Raw genomic sequence first — 24,373 nt, 5'->3', positions numbered from 1 at the left:
CAGATATACAGAGAAGAGGAGAAACAGAGAGGAAGATCTTCCATCCATGGATTCAGTCTCCAAGCAGCCTCAATGGCTGGAGCTGAGTCAATCCTAAGCCAGGTGCCAGGAGCTTTTTCTGGATCTCCCACATGGGCGCAGGATCCCAAGGCTTTGGGCTATCTTTGACTGCTTTCCCAGGCCACAGACAGGGAGCAGGATGGGAAGCAGGGCCTCTGGGATTTGAACAGGCACCCATATGGGATCTCGGCACATGCAAAGTAAGAACTTTAGCCTCTAGACTACTGTGCCAGGCTCTGCACTGGTTGTTTTATAGGTTATTTTAAAAAGGTTGTTCTGGCCATTTTCTGTTTGATTCTTTCTTTCTTTCTTTCTTTCTTTCTTTCTGTTTGATTCTTTCTTTCTTTCTTTCTTTCTTTCTTTCTTTCTTTCTTTCTTTCTTTCTTTCTTTTGTATTTTTATTTCCTGCTTACAGAGATCCTAGGAGTTAGCAGTGATGGGTGAAGTGAGTAGTCTCTTGCCACATATACCATTAACAAATCTGTGTTTTTTAGACTCCAGAGTGTTGATTTTTTTTCTTCTTTTTGTTTTTTTTTATTTTACTTCATACCTGCTGTTGACATTATTTTGTGGCTTCCCATTTAAGGGAATGTGATGGAGTACTAGATACTATCATATCCAGATGTGAGGATACAATGCAGCATGTATCACTACTTCCAAATCAAAGATGGACTCCCAATAAAACTGTTGTAAATATCTTGACAATGGGATGCTGGACTGTCTGACATTGTCTGTACCAGCAATGTCAGGACACACTTAAACAACCAACTGATGGAATTATAATTATATGTAATTATCATAATTATGTATATAATTATGTAGGACTATCCTATTGTAATAATATGGGAAAAGTCAGTCAGTGGGTGGGAATTTGGGGAGGGGTGGTGAATCCCAGACTTTATGGAATTGTACCATAAAATGCAAAATTCAAAATTAAAATGAAAAAACTCTGAATGTGTTTCAATTTTTCATTTTTCTCCAAAATAAACTTACCTTTGAATTCTACTCTTCCATGAGCTTTCTGAACTGTCTCTACATATATACATATATAGGGGTGGGGATTTAGTCTTGTGTGTGTAGGCCATCCACGGGGAGATGGATTGGAAGTGGGACGAGCAGAACATGAATCCGTAGCCACGTGAGATTCCAGCATCTCAAGCACTGGCTTTACATGTTACACCACAATACAGCCCCAAGGTTGTTCTAAAGATTAAAACCCAGACATAGCATAAAAATATATAGCATATTATCATAGTATCTGACCCAGAGTAGACATCAATAAAATGCTATTATTTTTATTTCTTCAATAAATATCTACTTTCATATTGCCAAAGCAATTAAAATAAATTACCTGAGTCCAATTATAATGTTTCATCAATAACTTTAACATCGTGTGCAATAGAATTGAATGGTGCTCTTTTGACGATTTATAGATAGTACTTCACATTGGCCTGAGGCAATTCTCATCTGGAGATTCTTTCCAAAAATTATTCTAGAAAGCAGTGAGAGCCGATAAAAATGTCCTTGATGCTGGGCATATTTTCTCCACTGTTTAACACAGTGCCACGTGTTAGTTCTTTTTTTTTTTTTAGAGATTTATTTTATTTTTATTGGAAAGGCAGATATACAGAGAGGAGAGACAGAGAGGAAGATCTTCCATCCAATGATTCACTCCCCAAGTGAGTACAACGGCTGATGCTATGCCAACCCAAAACCAGGAGCCAGGAACTTCTTTCGAGTTTCCCACGCAGGTGCAGGGTCCTAAAGCTTTGGGCCGTCCTTGACTGCTCTCCCGGGCCACAGGCAGGGAGCTGGATGGGAAACAAAGCTGCTGGGATTAGAACCAACGCCCATAAGGGATCCCGGGTGTGTAAGGCAAGGACCTTAACCACTGCGCCATTGTGCCAGGCCCCACATGTTAGTTCTTAAGCATTTGAAATGTGGATGACGAAGCTGGAAAATAAAATATTCATCTTACTTAGTTTTAATTAATTCAAAGTTACATAGTTATATATTCCTAGTAGCTACTACAATGGACAATACAGGTTCAAAGTAATAAAATGCATTTTTAACAAATATATATAGGGTACTATATTGAGCAGAAACACATGATAGTTTGTACCCTCTAAGCTATACTTCATGAAATAAAAACAGATATACAGGTAACTTCTAAATGTCAACAAGAGTCAATAGTGCCTGAATCAGCATGAGCGGAACATACAGGGCAAACGTTTCTTAGCTCAGCCTGGACAGTTCTAAAGAAGGGGCTGCTCAGCTGTGGAAAGTGTAAACAGCACAGAGAAATGAATCTTATCTATAGACATGGAGAGCTGAGACCAAACAAGTGGTTCAGCTACATAGAGCCAAGTCCCATTAGTGGTCAGACTTTCTCTGATTTTTCCTCATCCAATTCATATTTCCAGCTTCAGTTCTTAGTAACGCTTGCCATGCACCTCCCTTGGAGCAGCTTTGTGTTGTGTTTAGTTTATTTGCATGTTCTACCAGCCTGCAGTAACTGATGTTTCTTTTTGCTCAGATTGGCTATTTCATAGCATATCTCGGGTAACTCCTGTTCACTATTCCCATATGACTGAGTTTTGACATTTCTTTCTCCGGGTGGGTCTCTCCTGCCCTCCCAGATGGCTTCTCTTTATTTTTGAAAGAGGCTTGTATATAAGTCCCTCCTCCTTAACTGATCAAGAATTCTCTGAAAGCAGGAACATCATCACATCTTTCCCAGCTCTACTCTTCTCACTGGTACATAAGTAAATGAGTAATCATGTAAATAATGACAAATATCTTTGAATATGGATCCAAATAATCTTTGTGACATGTCAGGAAGTATTCAATCTGCATATATCTATCTAAAACCAAGCATCACTTACAGGAGCAGAGTGTGGAGGTAGGGAAAGTGTTGACAAAGGACCATTTCCAGGAATACCCTGAAGCATATTAACATGTTTTCCACGTGTCCTTTATTATATGACCATCTCTAACAGGACCTCAAAGAGTCCACGACACCATGACTTCCTATGCTGTTTTAGCCAGATCTTGTTCAAGTGTAAGTTCCAAAGTCAAGCCTGTTACTCAACGTAGATCACCTACCAGCCCCGTTTGTTACATTTTCCTTTCATATTTCCTAACACTACTTCAGATGCTTGATTTACTTACTTATTTTTTCTCAACCCTTCACACAAACACACACACACACACACACACATGCACACACCCCAAAAGGACACCTCATTAGAAGTAGGAATGTAGCTTTTTTTTTTCTTTCTGTATCTCTACATCTTAAAATAGTATCTGATGCAAAGATGCAAAGCCTATGTGTAAGGAGGTTTAGATGGAAAAAAGGAATGCATTTAAATCATTCAAAAAAAAAAAAAAACAAAAACAGCTACTTTACTGTTTCCAGCATGAAATACAATTCTGCCTCAAGACAATTTCTGAAGTCAGGATTTTTTTTTTTTTGCTCTTTCATTTATTATCACTATTATTATTATTATTATTATCAGTATTATTAGTTCCATGATATGTTTTTCTACATATAGGGATTTCCCCTCCACCACTCCATCCCCTTTCCCATTATCACCCAAGTGTTTACCCAATATTATTATTACTTTTTAAAGATTTATTTATTTTTATTGGAAAGGCAGATATACAGAAAGGAAGAGAAACAAAAAGATCTTCTGTCCCATGACTCACTTCCAATGTGAGCACAACGGCCGGTGCTGCACTGATCTGAAGCCAGGAGCCCAGAATTTCTTTCAGGGTTTCCTACACAAGTGCAGGGTCCCAAGGCTTTGGGCCATCCTCAACTGCTTTCTCAGGCCACAAGCAGGGTGCTGGATGGGAAGTGAATCTTCCAGGATTAGAACCGGCTCCCATACAGAATCCCAGTGCCTTCAAGGTGAGAACTTCAGCCGCTAGGTCACCACACTTGGCACTATCCCATATTATTAACAAGAGTATAATCCTTCAGCAATAGCCACAAGTCCAACATTCTGCTATTTGGGTATGTCATGGTATTTTAGTTACAGGCAATGATAGAAAATCTAGTATCATACTGTCAAGGTATATTTAACTGTTTCGTTGGGAGTTTCCTTTTATTTGGGAGTAGACATATGTACTGCAATGTATCTTTACTTCCCAGTACGCTAGTCTCCATTAACTAGTTCATCTATGAGAATATATATATATATTCTCATATATATATATATATATATATATACGTGTCTGCTTGTATATTAATTAGTTTCGTGTTTTATATGAAGGTTGTCTTCTATTAGAGAGAACATAGGATATTTGTTGTTTGGGGACTGGCTTATTTACTGAGCATAATGATCTCCAGTTGGGACCATTTTGCACCAAACCCAGAGGATTAATTTTATAAAGGCAAGCTCCATAGTGTGTCTATTAAACCCCTTCCATCCAAAATCAGGTGTCAGACTTTGCCAGACAAAAGGAGTACATGCCGTGGGAAAGAGTATTCTACCAGCCTATTGTGCTTATTGGGGACTGAGACCATCTTTGGGGGTTTGAGTAGTGTATGTGTGGTGGGGGAGGGTGGGGAACAATGCCTTCTCTGACTTAGAGATTAGGAAGGATGGCAGGTAAATGAATGGGTAAGTCAAGAGCCAAGACTTGTAGAGCTGCTTGTATTGGAGATTGCCACTATATAATTCTGATGAGGAGTAGTTGAGGAAAAGTAATGACATCAAAGAAAATAGCCCCAACATGATCAACCCATGAAAGGTGACTGCCCAGCAGCTAACAGGCAGCAGCTGCTGCTGATGAAAGCAGAGATAACCTCACAGTTCCTCTTAGAGGGGAGAGTGATCAAGGACCAAAGGAGATTGTGACCAAGACTCAAGGAGGATGAATCTAGGTGAGGCCAGACCATGTGCAGTAGAAAGTTACTGAGCCCAATGAAACAAAGAACCACCATGAGTTATAGCCAGTATCAATGCCCTCAAGGACCAAGAAGATAGAACATCACTCAGAGAGCAGAGCAAGTTTCTGAGGGCCCCTAGACCCACTTCCTTCCACTGCTACCTTGGGGCCATAGAGACATTTGGTGAGGGATGTTGGGGAGCAACATCAGAGAAAATCAGGAGACTCAATAACTTAGTTTATAACTGTGGAACCAGACGTAGGGATCCTTTCAATTATTGTCAGATTCACATTTTCAAGTAAATCTATTCCTGCCACTGAGTAATGATGAAACAAGCAAAGACGAGTGTTGGATGTGATGGGGAAACTACAGTTTCTCAGAGCATCTGAGTAGACTGTGTGTATTGATACAACAAAATGGCCAGTACAAGCAGCATGAACCCCATGAAAACTCCACAGATGCTCACAGGCAGATGCCAGAGATTTGCAAGTGAGGCTCCGTTTGGTCTTCATCACACCCCCCCTAGGTGGACCACCAAGTTGTGCAGCAACTGTTCTGCTTCATGCTACTAATGTATGAAAAGATCTTGAGGCAGTTTCTTTGAGAATTTTAAAATAACACTATAATTCACATTTATATCCCATTATCCTGTATACTTGTAGCTTCCTCATAGATGATTTCATTTCATCTGTGTAGAACAGCCTGTGGTTGTTACCAATCCTGTTTGACAGATAAAGAAAGCTGAGCCACAAGTCTTAAATTGCAGGGCTGTGTCTATAACTTGCAGGCTGCATGAATTTCCCCCCGCTATCCTACTATGACTAAATAGCCAACTGTTCTGGTTTCGGCAGTTAGGGAGTGTCACCCAAATCCCCACAAAGAGTTTCCCTCTAGTCACTAATCTAAGAATATCTTATTCCTAAAGAGTCCGGTCAAATGGTCAGGTACCAGCATGTTCCTTCTCTAGCAGGTGCACTCAATGAACGGCGGTGTGTTCTGCCACTTAATGAGTAGCCCCATGCTGCCACAGTCTCACATTCTGGTTTGAATTTTTAATTCCATCTCATAAAATAGTGCCATAAATCATCCTGTGCTCCATTTAGAGTTGCATTTTCCAAAACCATCTCTGAAGTAATTAAAGAGAAACTACACAGCCCTCTAAATCAGTTCCCCCAAGATACGTAGGAGCAATGAAAATGCTGCAGCTCACTCTCCTTTGCTTCTCTTGCATCAATTCATTCTGCTCATGACAAACTCTCATCCCAAACCTTCATTCACAAAATATTTATGAGCCATTTGTGAACCTTCGGCCACCAAGAAATATAAAGCTCCATGACAAAAATGAGTTATAGGAAAGTGTACAAAGTCTTACTTTAATATAATCCATCCGGCCCCAGGTCCACAGATTAATATAACTCACACCTAATGCCAATATGAGATCCAGAAAAAATGCAATATTCCAGAATTCCATGGCTGTACCTAGGGATTTTCTAAACTAACCTAATTCACCTATTTCCTATATTTTAAGAAATCACATAAATACATAAATAACTAGGAAGCAAAAAGAGACTTCCTCAGCTCCAGGGTGCACTTTTATAGCATATACAAAGCAAACCAATTTGAATGTTTCTCAAACATGCAGGTGCTAAATACTCATACTTGGCAGGAGTAATTATTTGCTGTATTCCCTGGATCTTCCATTTTGCTGAATTTAATTTGTTGTTTTCAATAATTAGCAGGAGAAAGATGTAAAAGTGCACCAAAACAGTAAAAAATAAATAAATAAGAAACAAACATTGACAGTAAGAGAGATATTTAACCCAATGATTGTTATGAATGTTGTTCAGGCTGTGTAAAATTGACAAGCATCAAGAGGATATCCACCCTGATTCTTTCCTTCCCCAGCAGACAAATGAGTGACTGAAATAATAAAATAGGGGAAGTTGTTGGGAGAGGGGTTGCTGTGAAACACAAGTAAACTGACATGATTTAGATAGGAAGTGATTTGTAATTGCTTCATAGTCTCTGGTCAACAATATATGTTCTGGAATGACAGAAAAATGCAAGGTTGTCAGGAACTGGTCTTGGGTAGTCCTAGGGCCCATAGAATCATGAAGCAAGAAGATACTAGGGTGATCAGGCTGGACACAGACAAATTGTCCACACACTCCAGTCACCTGCAGGACTTCTAAAACTACAGAAGCCGGAAACCAATTCAAGATCAATTGAATTGGAGTCTCTGCAGGTGGAGTCCGGGCCCTTCCAGTTGTAAAACACTTGCCAGATGAACCTAGTGCTGTGTCTGACCTGAGAACATCTGAGGTGCAGGTTGATCCTTTTGAATATTTTGTGATTTAGTTCTGAAGGCTCATGGGTTCTTGGTATGGATGACTGTTGCAAACTTTAGGAACAGCAGCCTTTATTTAGAATATAGTTATGCTAGTTTGGGCAGGACATGTGCTTAATATTAACCCAATATTAAGGAAATTAAGAAAGAAATGGGATATTCAAATTTCATGTATTTCACATTGTAGATTTAGGAGCAAGTTCTTGCTTTTAATATATATCAAGGAAGGCATAGGGAAAATATATATATATATATATTACAATGACATACTTTCAGTTTCCTTAACAATCACAGGTTTAACCCTCCATTCAGTAAAGCAAATTAAAAAAAAAATCAACACAAAATAAAACAAAACAAGACAAAAAAACAAACAGCAAGTTAAAAAAAAAAAGATCATCAACAATATAAACTAAGACTGTAAATAATTGAATCACAATATGTTAATTTACAGAACATACTTTTGTGTCCTGCATTCAGCCACTATGAAGCAGATATCTCAGAGATCAGAAAAATAGACCCATCATGTGATCCAGCCATCCCACTCTAGGGAATTTATCGCTAAGGAAAGAAATAAGCATACGAGTGTATTATTTGTGCATTTATGTCTATTGTAACTCAAGTCATAGTTACACCATGGATAAGACACCATCTATCAAAGACTGAATGAAGAGAATGGGATGTAAATGCATTCTGGAATACTACTCAGCCATAAAAAGGAACTAAAGCTCTGCATTTTGCAACAAAATGGATGCAACTGAAAACCATCATGGTTAGTGAAAGCAGACAGTCCCAAAAGACAAAACTTTCCTTGATTTGTAGTAGCTAGAATGCAGAAAGAGGATATTTCATTGTTAAAATACAGGTTTCTGATTCATTCTCCTATATTCTGCAAGACATTCAGAATCTAAGTGATCATGGCTGAATCTAACCTACTTCTCAAGCACAACAGGAATCTCCAGTTTGCCACAGTTCTCATCTCTCCCTTTTGCATCTCATCGCAGTCTTCTTTTTTACTGGTTTTATTACAGTGGTTTCATAACTACCTTTTAGAACCCCCAGCCCAATTTTATAAAACAGAAAATAAAATAAACACTAGAAAATGCAAGTTGCCTTTTATTTCTATTAATTGTTAAACTCTATCACACTTTTTACAACCCTTGTTTACCTAGCCAAACTTCCAGTGAAATATGTTTTTACAGATTGACCTATTAATATTTAATAATGTTTCTCTTTGAATTTTAAAGTAGTAATTAAATTGAACTGCTCAAAAAGAGCACATTAATTCCAATTTTTAAAATATAAAAGAAAATAAATCTTGCACAAAACAAGCACACGCTAAAAGCCAAACATTAATTCTGTGGGGTGAACCTGAGTTTCTTGTATTAAATATTTATTTCAATAATGAAAAATAAATTGAGACAACAGCTGCTAAAGAACCAAAATATATGGCAAAACATTTTTTTATCTTATAACTTTACTGTGATCTTTGCTAGTGCTTCTCCATTTCTGACTTTTTATCTGTGTTTATGCTCATCTGTTGCATTATGAATTCTTTTTTTCAAAGATTTATTTATTTTTATTACAAAGTCAGATATACAGAGAGGATGAGAGACAGAGGGGAAGATCTTGCGTCTGATGATTCACTCCCCAAGTGACTGCAACTGCCGGTGCTGCGCCAATCTGAAGCCGGGAACTAGGAACCTCTTCCGGGTCTCCCATGTGGTTGCAGAGTCCCAAGGCTTTGGGCCATCCTCAACTGCTTTCCCAGGCCACAAGCAGGGAGTTGGATAGGAAGTGGAGCCACCAGGACCAGAACCTGGGCCCCTATGGGATCCCGGCGTGTTCAAGGCGAGGACTTCAGCTACTAGGCTACCTGAGCTAGGTCCTGCATTCTTGAAGTGGCAACTTGGCTTGCTCAATTTATCTTTCAAGTCAATAGTAGCACTCCACTGTTGGCAACGCCCGCGTTGCCAAGTACCCCGAGCCCCGAGTCGAGCGGAGGGACTAGGGTTATGAGACAGACAAGACAGACAACACACAACACACTGAGACTTGTTCCTGTGAAGTGAAGTCTTTATTCAAAGTCAAACTCTCTTATATAGTTTGCTTGGCCCCTCCCAGGATCTTCCCAATGGTTAAGCAACACCTAAGCTCCCCCAAGGACATGCAAAAAGGGGAAGCAGGAAGGAGGGAAATTGCAGTCAGGACGTGCAAGAATGGGAGGCAGGAAGGAGGGAAATTGCAGTCAAGCCACGGGCTAAATGTATCAGGCCATGATTGCCCTTCCTGTTACACCTTGGAGAAACAAGCTGTGCTGTGGAGTTAACCCTTGGGAGACCCGGCCGTGCATGTCCCCCTTTTTTTGTTTTTAATGGACACCTGTCTTAGGTTGTCCAGCAGTCAGTTGATGCCTTACCCGTCATGGGGAGCCCCACCCGGGGCATGTGGGATCCCTGTCTTAGGTTGGTCATCAGCTCTGCCAGATCTTACCCGTCTCTGGCTGCCCGTTACACATCATGCTCAACCAGAATTGAGCTCTAGGATTTTCCACAGCTAAAGTCATCACAGTTTGTCAAATGATGACCTGCTCCGGGGCTTGTTGCCTGCATAGGTGGCAAAGAGGAGTAAACAGTACTGCAATCATGGCTGTAACATCAGCCCCATGGCTAAGACTCCGCTCCATTCCTTTAACATCCCTGCTCTCAGTTAATGCCATTTCATGGGGGTAACACATATATGATGTTAAATTGAGGGAGTAGCTGGAGATCTGCATTTCTCATGGGCAGGATGCCAGGAAGTTGCACCACTGCTGTCAGGGTGTCTTCCTCCCAATGCCTTCATTTTGCAAGAACATCATTCGGAGTGGGATCATGCTGAGTTGGAGCCAAGGAGATTTGTCGTGTAAGTCTCTCGGGAACCCATCTCGGTGATTCTTCATCCTGAGGAAAAACACAAACAGAGCCTCGCCCCCATGTTAGTACTGGATCTGGTCCCCGCCATTTATTTGTGGCCAGATCTTTCCATTTTACTTGGCCTTTATTCTCATTAGCAGAGCGTAGCCAATGGCGCTCTGCAGGAACTACATCATTGGTGACAGTTAAAAAATTTAACACATAGATGGCGGATGCCAGTAGGGAATGGGGAGAGCTGCAATGTTCGGCCACATCCCCTTTCTTTATTTTTTCTAGATAAACTTTAAGGGTGCGATTGGCACGTTCAACAATGGCTTGACCCTGAGGATTGTAAGGGATGCCTGTTTTGTGAGTTATATTAAAATCTTTGCAGAATTTTTCAAAGCCTTGGCTAACATAAGCCGGTCCATTATCAGTCTTAATTTGTTTGGGGATCCCCATATAGGCAAAGGCCTGTAAGCAATGGGATTTAACGTCTTTTAATTTCTCTCCTGAATGAGCAGAGGCATATATTATATGGGAATAGGTGTCAACAGAAACATGCACATATTGAAGTTTTCCAAAGGAAGGGACATGGGTAACGTCCATTTGCCACACATGATTGGGCAATAACCCTCTGGGATTAACCCCTAGGGATGGGACAGAGCAATATTGAGCACAGACTTCACAATTGGTGACAATCTGGGTGGCTTGTTCTCTAGTCACCTTAGCATGTAGTCTTAGAGAAGCTGCATTGAGATGGAACCTTTTATGAAGGTGCACTGCCTGTTCATAAGGGTCCATAGTCAGAGATATGTGCAACACCTGAGTCAGTGCATCTGCCCGCGCATTACCCTCACTCAGGGGGCCAGGCAAGGAGGTGTGCGCTCTTATATGCCCAATAAATAAGGGATGAGTGCGCTGCCAAATCTGCTGCTGTAATTGTAAAAGAAGAAAATAAACTGAGGAGGTCGGGGCTATATAGGCTGTGGTTTCTAAAGGTAAAATAACATGAGCTACATAGCAGCTGTCTGTGTATACATTCAGGGGCTCATTATGGTAAATTTGAATGGCAAAAAACATAGCAGCTATTTCAGCGGCTTGAGCTGATTTGTGGAACGAAAATTGGGGTGTTCCAAGGAGAGGTGGATGGAACAATATGTCCAGCCTCAAGCTGCTCCTTTACCAATTCAATTGCAGCCTCTAATTTTTTGCTTGAAAGGGGCCATTGTTCAACCCAAACAGGTTCATCTGTTTTCCATGTTAATTTAATGGGCTCCTCTAACTGACGAGGCTGCTCTACAATGGCCCCTGCAAAAAATGTCCTAAGCCTGTTCTATCCCCTGGGCTACGAACTTCAATCTTTTTATCACAGACTGGTTGGGGGTCACCTTGAAGATGTCTGCCCAAGCCCTTTCCAGGAAAGTATCCTTGTCTATTAAGCATATTTGGCACAGGCTGAGAGGTCAACACAACATTCATGGCACTCAGCAAATCTCGTCCCCACAGGTTAATAGGAATATGTGGTAAAACATATGGCTGGAAAATTCCTGAATGACCCTCTTGATCCTTCCACCTTAACAACCTAGCACTTTTCTGTGGTTGAGAAGTTCCTATCCCTTGGAGAACGGTTGGGGTGGCCTCTAACGGCCAGGAGCTTGGCCACATTGCCTGGGATATAACTGTAGTATCTGCCCCAGTATCAAGTAATCCTGTGAATTTTCTCCCTTCTATCTCTAACTGCAAGGTAGGTCGGGTTTGCATGTCGGAGACCCAACATGCCAAGGGGCCGGAATCACCAAAGCCTCCTTGTCTATCTCTTTTATGAATAGGGTTGTCTGTTGGAACCTTAGGGATCAAGATCAGCTGGGCAAATCTCGCTCCTGGTGGAATGATGATAGTGCCTTTGGCTGATTCTACCATGACTTCTATTTCTGCGGGGGTATCCTCATCTATCACTCCTGGGAGTACTCTGATTCCATGCATGGTAGCACTGCTTCTTCCTAGGATCAGGCCCAAGGTATTCTTAGGCAAGGGGCCCCTGACTCCTGTCTTTATCCGCTGGGGCCCCAGGAGTGGGGTCAATACCTCTCCGGAGGCGGCACAGAGGTCCAGTCCTGCGCTACCTGGTGTTGCTCTGAGGAGAGTTGAGATGTCTGCATTCCTTGCCGTGGGAGCGGGACTCTGAAAGTTGGTACTGTTCCAGAAGCTACAGGTGTCTGCTGGGCTCCGTACACCTGAGGTTGGGGGGCCCGGAGCGGGCCCCTGACCCCGTTTCCCGATAAGGGATTGCCTTGGGCATCATACCTGGACCTACAATTACTGTCCCAATGATAGCCTTTATGGCATCTCCGACAGAGATCTGGGGCCGGCAAGGATTGTGGGGGTCGCCTTCCTTGTTGGGGGACATTAGGACACTGTTTTTTAAAATGTCCGGACTGTCCACATGCAAAACAGGCTTTAGGATATGCCCTAGGTTGAGGCTGAGGGCGTTGAACAGCAGCTGCTATCACTTGTCCAAGGGCATGGGTGGAATCAATATGTCTGCAAATTTTAAGGTAATCATGCAGAGACTTATCTCTATGGGACCGAAGAGCATCCTGGCAATATTTATTAGCATTCTCAAAAGCTATATGTTTAATTACTGGCATAGCTGGTTCTAGGTTACCAAAGATCTTAGTAGCAACCTGCATAATACGGTCCACAAATTCTTGAAAAGGTTCTGCAGGGCCTTGCAAGACCTTAGAAAGCTGGTCTCCTGTATTAGCATTAGGTAAAGCCTTCCAGGCTCCAAGGGCTGCATTTGTTATCTGTGCATAAACTCCTAGATCATAATTAACCTGTTGTTGGATGCCCTCAAAAGGTCCAGTGCCAGTAAGCATTTCAAAGCTTCGATCTGCATGTCCCACAGCTGCGTTCTGCTCAGCAAAATTTCTGCACCTATCCTGAAAGTCCGCTTTCCATAGGAGAAAGTCACCACCATCCAGAGCGGAACGACACAATTGCATCCAATCACTAGGAGTAAGATTCAAACTTGAAAAGGATTCTACCAGTGCCAGAGTAAAGGGTGCCTGGGCACCATAATCTTTAACAGCCTGCTTTATATTTTTGAGGTCTTTAAATTGAAGGGGCTGATGCTCCCGGCGAGGGGGACCCCCTCGAACTGGGACCTCTATGACTGGGAAACATCGAACCCCGCCTACTGGCTGATCAGTGGGGCTATCACTCCAGGGCCGCATGGGATACTTATTGGGTGAATGGCCCACAGCTTCCTCCTCAGGAGGAGCGGTAGGGGTCACAAAATTAGGGGCATATGGTGGTTGCCATGAATTGGACAACTTGCCAGAGAAATGTTTATCTATTCCCGCCTTCTTTAATTTTCTTTTAATTTCCCTAATTTCTTGCTTTAAGAAAATCTTCTCCTCATCTCTTTTGTTCTCACTCACTACTGAAGAAGAGGCCTCATTCTCTTCTGAAGAAGAGGCTTCGTTCTCCAAAGAGCCAGCTTCACTCTCCTCTAAAGAAGAGGTCTCATTCAGGGTGGCCTCACTCGAGGTGGCCTCACTTGAGGACTCAGTTGAGGCTTCCACAGACAGCAAAACCTCCCTTTCCTGGATTTCTTCAAAAGTATTCTGCACTTCTTTTAACTGTTTTTTAACTTCCATCTTATCACTAAATAAAGAATCACGGACTAAGCGCCACAAAGAAAAGTTGGCAATAGGGAAATTCTCTGGGTCCTTTTGCAAGCAGGATTGCAAATTAGCCTTAACCTGTTCCCAATCGGGGACACTCAAGCTCCCTGAAACAATAAACCAAGGACTACTGGATTGAACGGCTTTAACAAAATTTCTAATCATCCTAGTTTTAACTGGCTTCCCCAGTTGATGTAAAAGTTCTTCAAGCTCAGCAGCCAATTTATCCTTGGAGAAGGCAGAACCCATCTTTTTTGCAAGGTAAATGAAACACCAAGATCCAACAATACTTCAAAACAAAGGTAAAACCTTACTGTATTTCACAACAAATCTTAAACCAAACTGTGTTTCAAAACAAGACTAAAACCTACTATATTTCACAATAAATCTTAAACCAAACTGTATTTCAAAAGAAAACTCCCTCTCCTACCAGTTTAGGAAAGTCTTACAATACGTCCCACTTACCTGCTGGCCAGCTTCCCGGGACGACCCTTCATCGTGTATCCTCTCTTTCTCGATCTCGGTGGAACCTCCAGATGTTGGCAACGCCCGCGTTGCCAAGTACCCCGAGCCCCGAGTCGAGCGGAGGGACTAGGGTTATGAGACAGACAAGACAGACAACACACAACACACTGAGACTTGTTCCTGTGAAGTGAAGTCTTTATTCAAAGTCAAACTCTCTTATATAGTTTGCTTGGCCCCTCCCAGGATCTTCCCAATGGTTAAGCAACACCTAAGCTCCCCCAAGGACATGCAAAAAGGGGAAGCAGGAAGGAGGGAAATTGCAGTCAGGACGTGCAAGAATGGGAGGCAGGAAGGAGGGAAATTGCAGTCAAGCCACGGGCTAAATGTATCAGGCCATGATTGCCCTTCCTGTTACACCTTGGAGAAACAAGCTGTGCTGTGGAGTTAACCCTTGGGAGACCCGGCCGTGCACTCCACATGATTAGTGCCCAGTTAACATCAGTACATGTCCAGTAATTTACTAACACGGACACAGAAATAGAAGAAACCAATAACCACAGTAATTAATAAAACAAAAACTCATCTTACCTGAGCAAACCATAAAGTCTTTACCACACTCTCTGCAAAAAATTCACTGAGAGCTTGAGAGGCAAGGTTGGAATCCTGAGGTTACTGCAGTTGCACAATGTCACCAAGGAGACAGCGACCCATTCTGTCTATTGCATTCGACCCACAGTTTTCATGGAGAAGAGAATTTTATAACCATTGAACATCTAGGGTACCACAAGAGCGATCTAGTTCAGTTGTTGTAACAACACGAGGTATCATTTTTTTCCACTTTACAGACAATAGATTTTGGTGTATTTGCAATTTCAACAAATGCTTTCGACTGGCTAGGAACAATGCTTACGATATTTCTGCCCTCTCATCTCACCTGTGTGGTGCATTAAAATAAGGTTTGTGCTCTGTAGGTCTCCAGGAAGTCCCAAGAATCTGCATTTCTCTGGGAATACCTCATTGGCCTACTCTATGTACATCATTGAGGTTGACTCATACTGTTTTAAATCTGGCGTATTTCATTGAGCACCAAGTTCACCAGGTCCTTTCATATTATACCCTGTATGGAGCACTCATTCATTTGTACATGGGGTCTAATATTTCATGAGACATAAGGAAGATTCAAAACTTCACAAAAAAATGACTGCTTTGAAAAAATTGCATGGATTTAAAAATAAAATTCTGGATCAATATTCCCTTAACTCTAAATTATATTTTTAACAAAGTTTTTGAAATGCACATACATACGCAATGGAATATTCTGCATTTTTATGTATCAGTTGAGGCACATTTGAGTTTCCATATTTTGGTGTTGTGAATGAAAATGCTATGAATGGGGCCTGATGCTACGTACGGGTCGGTGGTTAAATCCATGACTTGCAAGCACCAGGATCCCGTATGGGCACCGATTCATGTCCTGGCTGCTAAACTTCCCATCCAGCTCCCTGCTTGTGATCTGGGAAACCAACTGAGGATGGCCAAAAGCCTTGGGACCCTGCACCCAAATAGGAGACCTGCAGGAAGCTCCTGGCTCCTGGGTTCGGATTGGACTTAGCTCGGGCAGTTTTGGCCACTTGGGGTCTAAACCAGTGAACAGAAGAGCTTTCTCTCTGTGTGTCTCCTTCTCTCTGTGATCATGTCTTTCCATTAAAAGTAAAAAAAAAAAAATTAAGTGCTGTAAATGCTGTTGTAAAAGCACCTGCTGCACTCTCTGATTTCCATTCTTTTAGATCCGTGCTTAGAAGTAGGATTGCTGAGTCATGCGACAGTTGAAAGAGCAACACTTAAGAAACCACCAAGCTGTATTCCTGACCAAAAAAAAACAAGAGAAAGTGAGAATCAATAGCATTAAAGATGAAAAAGGCAACATAACAACAGACACTGCAATCATTAAGAAAATAATTAGAAATTACTACAAAGAACTGTACTCCCACAAATTTGAGGACCACCAAGAAATAGAAAAGTTCTTGGACTCCCACCACTTACCAAAACTCAGTCCGGAGGCAACTACAGAATTAAATAAACCCATAACCGAGGTAGAGATTGAAACAGTCATCAAGGATCTCCCAACGAAAAAAAGCCCAGGCCCAGACGGCTTCACTACAGAATTCTACAAAACATTCCGAACAGAACTAACCCCAATCCTCTACAAGCTCTTCAAAACAATAGAGGAGGAAGCAACCCTCCCAAACTCATTCTATGAAGCCAACATCACCTTAATCCCAAAACCGGACAGAGAACCATCAGAGAAGGAAAACTACAGACCTATCTCTCTGATGAACATTGATGCTAAAATTCTCAACAAAATCCTAGCCAATAGAATTCAAAAAATCATCAGACAGATCATTCATCCGGATCAAGTAGGATTCATCCCTGGAATGCAGGGATGGTTCAACATTCGGAAATCCATAAATGTTATAAACCATATCCAAAAACTGCAAAACAAGAACCACATAATAGTTTCAATAGATGCAGAAAAAGCTTTCGACAAAATCCAACACCTCTTCATGCTAAAAACTCTAGCCAAAGTAGGCATAGATGGGAAAATCCACAACATAATTAAAGCAATTTATGAAAAACCCAACGCCAGTATCATACTGAATGGAGAAAAGCTAGAACCCTTCCCACTGAGATCTGGAACAAGACAAGGGTGCCCGCTATCACCACTGCTATTCAACATAGTCCTAGAGGTACTTGCAGAGGCCATAAGACAAGAAAAAGAAATTAAAGGCATACGTATAGGAAACGAAGAAGTCAAGCTTTCACTATATGCAGATGACATAATCCTATACATAGAAAAACCAGGAGACTCAATACAGAAACTGCTAGAACTTATACGAGAGTTTGGCAGAGTGGCAGGGTACAAAATTAACGAACGAAAATCAACAGCCATAGTGTACGCAAATAACACCAAGATGGAAGAAGATCTAACCAACAGGATACCATTCAAAATAGCAGAGAGAAGTATGAAGTATTTGGGAATAAATCTAACCAAAAGCGTAGGAGACCTATTCGAAGAAAACTACAAACTATTTAAAAAGGAAATTGAACAAGACCTCAAAAGATGGAATAACATCCCGTGCTCCTGGATAGGCAAAATCAATATCATTAAAATGTCTATACTACCACAAGCAATATACATTTTCAACGCAATTCCAATCAAATTGCCCAAAACATTCTTCACGGAACTGGATACAATGATTCAAAAGTTCATCTGGAAACACAAAAAACCACGAATAGCTAGAACCATCCTGAAAAATAAGAGGTTAGCAGGGGGAATCACAATCCCGGACCTCTGGACATACTATAGAGCAGTGGTTATCAAAACAGCCTGGTACTGGCACAAAGACAGAAAGGAAGATCAATGGAATAGAATAGAAGCACCAAAAGGGAACCCACACAAATACAGCCAATTAATCTTTGACAAAAAGACCAATGATAGCTCAAGCAAGTGGGAAGGCCTCTTTAGTAAATGTTGTTGGGACAACTGGCTGATAGCCTGTAGAAACAAAAGGATAGACCCACATCTATCACCATACACTAAGATCCAATCTACATGGATAAAAGACCTAAACCTACATCCAGAAACCTTCAAACTCTTGCAAGAAAATGTAGGAAATACACTGCAAGACCTAGGAGTAGGTTCCGACTTTCTAAGAAGGACACCAAAAGCAATAGCAGTTGAGAACAGAATAAACAAATGGGACCTCATCAAACTAAGAAGCTTCTGTACAGCAAGGGAAACAATCAACAAAGTAAAAAAGCAACCCACAGAGTGGGAGAAGATCTTTGCACACGATATAGGCGATAGGGGGCTAATTTCCAGGATATACAAAGAACTTCAAAACAACCAAAAAACCAAAACAAACAAGCCACTCAAGAAATGGGCAAGGGAAATGGGCAAACATTTCACAAAGGAACAAGTCCAAATGGCAAACAAACATATGAAAAAATGTTCCAGCTCCCTAGCAATAAGGGAAATCCAAATTAAAACATCGATGAGGTACCACCTAACACCAGTAAGATTAGCCCACATAAACAAGAACACCAACGACGCTTGCTGGCGAGGATGCGGGGAAAAGGGAACCCTACTCCACTGCTGGTGGAGCTGCAAATTGGTACAGCCTTTATGGAAATCAGTCTGGAGAACACTCAAACAACTCGGAATCTGCATGCCATATGACCCAGCAATAGCACTCCTAGGAATATATCCAAAACACCTGTTTTACGACAAACCAACATGCATCCCTATGTTCATTGCAGCACAATCAGTAATTGCAAAAACATGGAAGCAACCGAAATGCCCATCAGCAGAAGATTGGATAAGAAAGCTTTGGTTCATCTACTCCATGGAATACTACGCAGCTATTAAAAAAAACAAAATGCAGTTCTTTGTGGCTAAATGGGCACAACTGGAAACTATAATGCTAAGGGAAATGAGTGAATCCCAAAAGATTAGATACCACATGTTTGCCTTGATTTAACCTGTAATTTTTTGTTTGGTTGTTTGTTATTTTTTGAACCTGTCATTGATACTGTCTCAACCCAGATGTTTCGAAGAATGGAACTCGCATTATTCTTAACATATTGTTTACCCATTACTATGTCAATTAATTCCATAATGTTGTATATTGAAACTGAGGCCTTGTTGGGGCTTTTAACCGACCGGATCTTTACTCTGTTAGACCTATCTTCAGACCATAGAAGGTCTCCCCAGGAGGCCACTGAACTTATCTGGACAATAAGACGCTGAACTTTATGCTAGGCATGTGTTTTCAAGCAATGAATCTCAACTGAACTTGAACTATGGTTATGCAGCAAGGTGGAGGAATCCACCATGGGGGGAGGGGTATGGGGAGGGGTGGGGGGAATCCCCAGCGCCTATAAAACTGTACTACATAATACAGTGTAAGCAACAATAAAAAAAAAAAAAAAAAAAAAAAAAAAAAAAAAAAAAGAAACCACCAAGCTGTATTCCACAATAGGTGCACTTTAAACATTCCCACCAGCAATGCACAAATGTTCTGATCACACCAGGCTGGATTTATTTTAAAATATATTTTCTGAAGGTTTTACTAATGTATTAACAGTGTGATAGCAGTTACACACTTATGGAAACTTAATTAAGACTTTTGGCAAGAGAAATTAGAATAATGGGGTGACTGAGTAAGAAGAAAGACTGAAAGAGTGACAAGCTAAGGATAACTTTAAAAATGTAACATTGGTTATGAAGGTGTTTATGAAACTCAGTATCATCTAAGGAGAAATAACAGGTGGCCAATGAGAAAATTCTGGATTTCAGTGATCTTAGAGATATTCATGTGCTTGGAACAGATGACCAACCGTGACTATCTATGAGTCTAGGAAAGAAAAATCTGTACCAGTATCTCAATGGAATCAATGACATGTTTAAATTTTGAATAGGTTTAAGAAGTCTACGTATAAGGGATCACTACAAGGGAAGGTATAAGGTAAATACAAGAAACACGGGGATGTAAGAGAAAATCTATTCCATACTTCACCTTGGCTTCTTAAGATTTATTGGCTGCCACTGCAGTTCAGATCTCTACTTGCTAAATGTTTCTGGGGTATCACACAATTGTGTCCACACAATACTACACCTTGTGTCCCTTGCTTTCCTATGTTGGTCAGTCTTCTGTCCTATTTCCTGGAATGTGAATTCTCTGCTACATGCTGGCTAATGTTCCTCTGTCTGCTTAAATGTGTCCTTACCCTCAAAGCCCAGTCCAACTCTAGAGCGAAATTGGATGCCATTTTGTGTGGGAAAGCAAAGGCTATGGTACAGGACTGTGCGTGCATGAAACTAGAACAGAACTCATTTCTGGCTCATTGAACAGCAACAGTGTGGCATCCTACAGGTTCCACCCAAGATAGGTCCAGGTAGCCCTTAGACCTGATGGCCAGCCGATCAAGAACTCTGGTAGTGGCACATAAGGCGCCATTTCTTACAGTGTGGCAAAGAATTTAAGACTGCAGGGAAAACAGTGAGCTGCGCATGTGATGAGCTCATGAGAACTCACTGAGCTCAGTGCAATGCACTGGTACCACAGGGAAAATGATACTGACTTTGACATTGTGCAGGTCAAAATTGGTCCATGTGGCCCACAGACCTAAAGGCCAACAGGTTCCAGCAAGATCACCACCAACAACAACCTAGTCATCTAGGACTTCTGGTGTCTCCCTAATCCTGGGACCAGTTCCAACCAGAAAGTGGAGAAAGGTTGGAGACACAATGGTGCAGCCTCAGCACAGCATCACAGGAGGCGGAGACTGGTGAGCCAGGAGCTGAGGCTATGGAGATCATGGTTGAAATCTAACATAAGGAACCAGACCTGGAACTTGCTGGAAGGAGTGATACAATTGGCTACAAAGACCCTTGTACCAGCTGCAATAAGTAAAATTGAACTGTAGACCTATGAGTGAAGCAGCTTAGAAACCTGCCCCAAGGAGAAGAATCTGATAACCAGAAGTACAATAACCAAGAGACAAAGGCACAACAAATATTCCTGAAGACTCCCCTGCAAAGGAGCAACACTCTATGCAACCTCAGAGTTAACTGAGGAAGACATCAAAAAAAAAAAGGAGATACAGAATTCAAAACACTTGTTATAAAACTTCTTATTAACAATGAGAAGCACGTAAAGCAGGGGTTCAAGGAATTTGAGGAATATGTCACACTGGCGATGGATCAAATGAAAGCTGATACATTAGAAATGAAGAATACAGTGGAGCAAATTAAAAGCACAATAGAAAGTTTTCAAAATAGAATGAAGCAAGCAGAGGAAAGAAACTCAGAACTGGAAGATACTTCCTGTAACCAGGGGAAGCAGATAAAAAGCTGGAAGCAGAGATGAATCAAGCCAAATAAAGTATTGAAAAATTGAAAGACACTATTAAAAATGCCAAATGTAAGATTTATGGGAGTCCCAGAAGTGCAGAAAGAGAAACTGGGATTAAAGGCATATTCAATGAAATAATAAGGGAAAAGTTTCCCAAACTGGAGAAAGAATCGGGAAACAACATCCAGGAGGGCCACAGAACTCAACAGGCTTGACCAAAATAGATCTTCACCATGACACATGATAATCAAGCTCTCTTCAATCGAACATAAGGAAATGATCCGCAAATGCACATGTGAAAAAAAATCAATTGACATAAAGGAAAGCCAATTAAACTCACAGGAGACCTCTCACAGGGAACTTTACATGCAGGAAGAGAATGGAGCAACATATTCCAGATTATGAAAGTAAAAAACTGTAAGCACCGGATAATGTACCTAGGAAAAATGTCCTCCGGCTTTGAAAATCAAATAAAATTGTTCCACACTAAAGAAAAATTAAAAGAATATGCCTATTTTAGCCATGCCCTAAAAATTCTACTTAAGGATGTTCTCTTGACAGAGAAAAGGATTAGCACCCACCAAAACTAAAAGTAAATGTGAAGAACATCCCGGTAAAATGACAACAGAAGACTAAATCAATGAACAATCCATTGTTAAAATGACAGCATCATACTAACACCAATTCATATTAACCCTGAATGTAAATGACTTAAATCATTAATCAGACATCATAGATTAGTAGACTGAATTAAAAAAAAAAAATGTGTTGGGGCCCGGCACGGTGGCGCAAGTGGTTAAGGTCCTCACCTTGCATGCCCAGGATCCCATATGGGTGCCGGTTCTATCCTGGCAGCCCCGCTTCCCTTCCAGCTCCCTGTTTGTGGCCCGGGAAAGCAGCAGAGGACGGCCTGAAAGCCTTGGGACCCTGCACCTGCGTGGGAGACCCGGAAGAGTCTCTTGGCTTTGGATCGGCATAGCATCAGCCGTTGTGCTCACTTGGGGAGTGAATCATTGGATGGAAGAGCTTCCTCTCTGTCTCCCCTCTCTGTATATCCGCCTTTCCAATAAAAAAAATAATAAAAATAAATCTTAAAAAAAATATATATGTTGTCTACAGGAGACATATCTCACCAAAAAAGATCAGCAGAAATTATCTCATGGATTGTGATGTTTTTCATTAGTTTCATCTCTTCAAAACACTTTGTTCTGATTGAATTCTTCAATGACTCATAGGTCATACAGTAGCATCGTTTTTTCAAGCATGTTTTTGATTTTATTTTTCATTTCTTCAGTGACATTAATCATTCAGTAGCATGCTACTTAACTTCATGCTTTTGTAAGTTTCTATTTTTCTTCCTGTTGTTGATTTTGTATCATGGCTTTTCATTCAAAGGAATGTATAGTAACTGTGTAATGGAGACTATCATATCCAGATATGAGGATACAATGCAGTATGCATCTCTACTTTCAGATCAAAATGGACTCCCAATGAAAATATGTACTACATCTTGACAATAGGATGCTGGACTCTGTCATTTCCCATGCCTGCAATGATGATCATTTGACTGTTTATGAAGAACAATAATATAGCAACAACATAGGGAAACTTGGTGGTGAGTGGGAAGGGAACTTGGGGAGGAGGTAAGGGAAATACCAGGATCTATGGAACTTTATCATAAATTGTTAATAATAATAAAAAGAAGTAAGAAAAAAAAAGGCTTGTTGGCAGTGCTGGCACTCCTCAGCTAGCAGGTGTGCCACCCTTACACCCTTACTTCTACCTTCATATACACTTGGGGCTCTCTCTCTCTCTCTCTCTCTCTCTGTATGTGTATAAATCTGTACTAGGACACAAGTTATACTGAATTGCATCTCCCTCTACTCTATTATTGACATAATCTTAACTAATTCCATCAGCAACCACCTAACAAGGCCATATATTTTTTAAAAAGACATTCTTTTTTCCATTTTGTGGGATTTTTACCTCTCTTACTTTTGTATGTATTAATTTAGAAGTCAGCATGAAAGAGAGAAAGGAGGGAGAGAGAGAGAGAGAGAGAGAGAGAGAGAATCTCTGTCTGCTTGTCCGCTCCTCAAATGGCATAGATCAGATCAGTCTGAAGCTAGGAGCCAGGAACCTCAACTAGTTTCCCTTCTGGGTGGCATCATCCACCACATCTCCGACACATACTGGCAGCTTGATCCACTATGCTACAGTGCCCACTGAAATACCATTTTATGAAGCAAACGCAGTGGGTTTAAATTTTAACAGATGGAGTTTTCAAGGACACAGTTCAATCCAAATTGGGAAAATGAGATTCATGATGTAGTCTATTATGGTCAGAGTGGGAAAAGAACTTGAAAGTTTACAGGGAAGATTTTCTTCTGGCACAAACAAAAGGCCTGCCAATTGTGGAACATCTGAAACACAAGGAAAAGAAGCTGTGAAGCAGAATCAAGGGAGGGATGTCCTGAGGGATGCAGAAAGTGTTTCAAGGAGTGAGCACTGTGTTGAACACTGCTGATGACTGAAGACAGATGATTTTCACATCACCACTTCTTTGAGGGACTTTCAGGTGGCAGACTGCTAAGCAACATTTGCAGACTAGCAGGTGCCCGGACTCCACCTTCAAACGAATTTCCCTGCTAGAAAAATAATGGTCTTAAACTAATTTTCCTGTGTCCGAATGTGCAAGCTTTGAAACAAACTGGACAGGACAGCTTATGCTGCACTAGCACAATATTAAGCACAGTAAAAACACGGGTAGATTGATTATTAATCTTTCCAGTGCAATTTGGCTCACTGCCCCAAGAACTACGAAATGAAAAATAAGAGATTTTGTAGTAAGGCTTATCAACTAATATATAATACCAAAGGGTTAAATCTGCACTAAGTCTACTTGATTTTTAAGTGACTGCAATCAAAAGAACAAAGAATCATGCTCATGGAGAACTCTTGCTGACCTCACAAGAAAGAATGCCCAACCATTCTGTCTTCCCAGAGCTATGAACTGGGATCTGGGAGCTGCGGAGGAAGAAGGGCTCTTTTTCAGTGTTGCTGTAATTCTGCTGGTAAATGAATCATCTGCACTTGAGCAACAC

Source organism: Ochotona curzoniae, unplaced genomic scaffold, assembly GCF_017591425.1.
Source record: "Ochotona curzoniae isolate NIBS_2020 unplaced genomic scaffold, NIBS_Ocur_1.0 contig_4514, whole genome shotgun sequence".
Classification (NCBI taxonomy): Eukaryota; Metazoa; Chordata; class Mammalia; order Lagomorpha; family Ochotonidae; genus Ochotona; species Ochotona curzoniae.
This window is presented reverse-complemented; position numbering follows the sequence as displayed.